The sequence below is a fragment of the Cyprinodon variegatus genome, unplaced genomic scaffold, assembly GCF_000732505.1.
Source record: "Cyprinodon variegatus isolate N-32 unplaced genomic scaffold, C_variegatus-1.0 Scaffold1797, whole genome shotgun sequence".
Lineage (NCBI taxonomy): Eukaryota > Metazoa > Chordata > Actinopteri > Cyprinodontiformes > Cyprinodontidae > Cyprinodon > Cyprinodon variegatus.
This window is the reverse complement of record NW_015152250.1, coordinates 67,540-71,147: the sequence shown is the minus strand read 5'-3', so window position 1 is coordinate 71,147 and position 3,608 is coordinate 67,540. Positions and strand designations below refer to the sequence as shown.

The window sequence follows — 3,608 nt, the reverse complement described above, 5'->3', positions numbered from 1 at the left end:
AAAATGACAAATAAAAATCTGTCAAAGTCTAAGATCACTTTAAAGCAGGAAGAAGGAGAAGGGAAGTCCACTATTTCAGAATAATAAACTTCACTGGGCATTGGCAGAGAAACTGGCAGATGGATTAAAATTCAACAGGAAAACAGATAAAAATAGGAAAATACTAAGTACAAACTATGTGGATGTGAACATGTAACATACAGCACAATGGGTTGTTGACTGTTTCAGAAACTGTTTAATTTCTGGCAAAAGTTCAAAAAGCTTTTTGAAGAATCTGCAACGACTCAGCCACCTGACGTCGGGGTGCAGCAGCAGATCACTGTGGTCTGCAACTGCCTCCTCGAGCTGGACACGGAATAAACACCTTTGAAAACTCATGGCCGAAACAGAGCAAGCAATCTTCATCGCAACGTCCATGACATGCTTCATATTTAAAATATTGCCGCACAGCTGTTGTTGATGAATGATGCAGCGGTAGCTCCAAAAATCCGGGAAACTTTTAGACAACTTGAACAGAGCAACAAATCCAGCAGTGCACCAAACCATAGATGGAGTCCAATCAGTTGTGATAGATGTCATTATTTCTTTATCTCTTCCGATTCCTCTTCGCACTTTAGAGTCCCTGGTAACAACCTAGCAACCGTGGCAAACTATGCCCAGAAATCAGCATGCATAAAAAAAGGTTCCCTGCATACTTTTTATTTTATTATTACGAAAATACACTTTAGCCTCTCATGATCAATGATTTGATTAGTTTTTTGTAAAACTTTTTTTTATTTTTTGTCATAGCCATGAAAAGGTCTACATTGTAAAACTTCTCGCGATCGACTTAAACTCCGCCCACGATCGACTGGTAGACCGCGATCGACTGGTTGGGCACCCCTGTTTTACCCAATACACGTTAGCAGATGATTAGACATAGCTAGTGTTATCTAAAACAAACTGGCATTGCAGCATGTATATTGACCATGTATATGAAAAAATGTATTAAAAACAAATCCAATGCATTGTTTAATTTTACTAGCAGATTATGAATATATTATTAGCTCAAACTGGGAGTTAGAATTAAGTAATGCGATTCAAATCAAGGGTTAGCTCAAGCAATTATCTTTAGTTAAATCCTTAAAAATGACAGTTTGTGGCACTTTGTTGCTGGACAATTGAACTAGCTGTTAAAATTCAAGATATCTTCACTATAAGTAAATGTCAATAACATGGTTTGTAAATTAAGCAGCTATTGATCATTAACCACAGAAAAATATTTCTCTCTATCTATTCCAGTTGTTAACCAAAGAGGTAGGCTCTGTTCTTTTTAGTAAATTGGTCACTATTGTATAAACAATCACAGACTACTGGTCTTTGGTAACAGTCAAATCAATCACGTTTCACTTCATCTAATGATGAAAAATCACCAATAGACACAATACATTGTATATGACAGCATTGAGATGTTTATGAAAATGAGTGGTTATGTGGCAAACACTGCGATAGCTTAGCAGCGATACATCTAATAAAGTTTCGAAAAGTATTGGCCCAATTACGTTGGTACGGTGGCCTGCAGGTGAAGGACACAATGAAACATGGAGCAAGCATTAAAAACATGATTGAGAGAGAAAAATTATAGAAATCTCTAAAACATTCAGAAATGCTGCAAAAAAAAAAAAAAAAGACAGAAGCAAAAGAAAATTCCAATGCTAAAAACAGCAGCAAGTTAAAAATAACAAAACAAACTCACCCCGAGATTGCTAAGACAGGAAATAAAACACCTTTTCTTTTTGCCCTCCATCTCTTTTTGGTCCTCTTGTTTACACCTGTATGCCATTTTGCATAAAACTAGTAGTTCTAACATGGTAGTGGAAATATCCTTTAATGTCACACACTGGAGAAATACAGATGCCACGCAAATTAAAGCATGCAGATAAACAGAGTTAAAGAATAACAAAAAACCCAAAAGATGATAAAAGACTGTACATTAATTAACAGTTTTGTGACATGAGGAAGCACACAGGATTATGTAGAATGAAAAAAGGTAGAAAACACACCAACAAGTTTAGCTCCCACTGTGAAGTTTCAACAAATGTTTAACCATCTTTGATTTTACAATCAACTATATCTTATTCATGTTATTTAACTAATGCATGTTAAATTTGTTTTGTGATCCTTTCTGAGTTTGTCATACAGCCAAGTTGTCTTACATCTTTTTGATGTCTTCCAGGTGCTTTAAGTCCAAACATGTAACTACCAAGGAGAGTCAGGTGAGTTAATGTTAAGCTTTTCTGGAGAGTACACCGCTTTTCCATTTAGACTAAAAAAAAGTTAATTTTATTTATACACCTTTTGGATCCAATCCACTAATATCCCAGATACTGACCACCAGATTGCTTGTACAAACAAAAAAATTGAGAATGCAAATAATGGCTGTGTTGTAGATGATTTACATAAACTGTGATGAGATGAAGGAGGACCTTACAGATATATAATAAGTGAGAATGGACAATTAAGAGTGAAACTAAAGAAAAAGAAGTAATGCTCATTATACAGCCTTACATTACAGAGACGTTCCTATATGTCACCTCTAAAGTGCCCAAATGCATTAATCACATTAAATAATAAGGGCTTGGAAATAACCAATATACTAGCTATATATCCCTTAAATGAAAGGTCCACCCTGATAGCACAGGTGGGAGATAATCTTCAAAAATTAAGAACTCATACCCATCAGGCTTTTAAAAAGACAATGCAAAAAATACATAAGGAAAAAAGTATGTGTTTATGAAGTGTTAGACTAACAGAACAGTCTATTCTTCTCAGCTTTAAAACTAAATTAAATTCTGTGTGAGATACTCCATGACTCAAGAGAGACTCAGAGTAGATATAACAAAAACAAAATGATACAAATGCCATTAACTTAGAAAATATTTCCAAATAGTCATTTTTTATTTCACTCAATAAAATCTAGGTTGATTTTCTCACTAAAAAGAGTTGATTTAACAAAACAACTCAAGTAAATGTTACCTTCCTAAAGCCGGACATACACTGTGCGATTTTTTGCCCTTTTTGGGGCGACTTTCAAGTCTTGTGAGAATATTCCGATCGGCCCGACTTTTTGCCTTATCTTACGTTGTGTAGTATACATGGGGTAACGAGGGATGATCAGCCTCTCACAACCAACTCCCGATCAGGAATCTTGAGGTCGGGAGAAAATCAAACATGTAAATTGACAGACCGCAGTAGCAACGTTTGCTCAGCCATTTCTTTGTCCAAATACGTAGCCGCCTTTTCTTCTTAGGGCTTCCAGGACACAAAATTACACAAATTACTAATTTCCCTCTAGTGTGCTTCATATTCCTCTTCTACTCATTTGGCTTCCAGATAGACGAGTTTGAGTAAGGCCATCTTACTGCGGAGCTCAGTCCGATGTGGTTTTTAGATGTGTAGTGTGAGCAGGTAGATCGCATCAGAGTGTTGTGCTGCACAGTTTGAGAACATACATTGTGAGCTGTGAACTCACGCTGTACGACGAAACCTTGCGATTTTGTCATACTGATCTGCAGCTGTGTTCAATGATTGAAAAAATCACCCTGTATGCCCGGCTTAATGTCTCTTCT

The 3,608-nt window shown here is 36.3% G+C and overlaps 1 long non-coding RNA gene across 1 annotated transcript in view; it reads left to right on the top strand.

Annotated features, from left to right (window-relative positions):
• The window catches only part of LOC107104571, an 8,256-nt gene that overhangs the window by 3,161 nt on the left and 1,487 nt on the right, over positions 1-3,608 (top strand). The window contains exon 3 of the long non-coding RNA XR_001482265.1: positions 2,216-2,255. This is a non-coding gene — a long non-coding RNA (uncharacterized LOC107104571). The remainder of the gene's footprint in view (positions 1-2,215; positions 2,256-3,608) is intronic.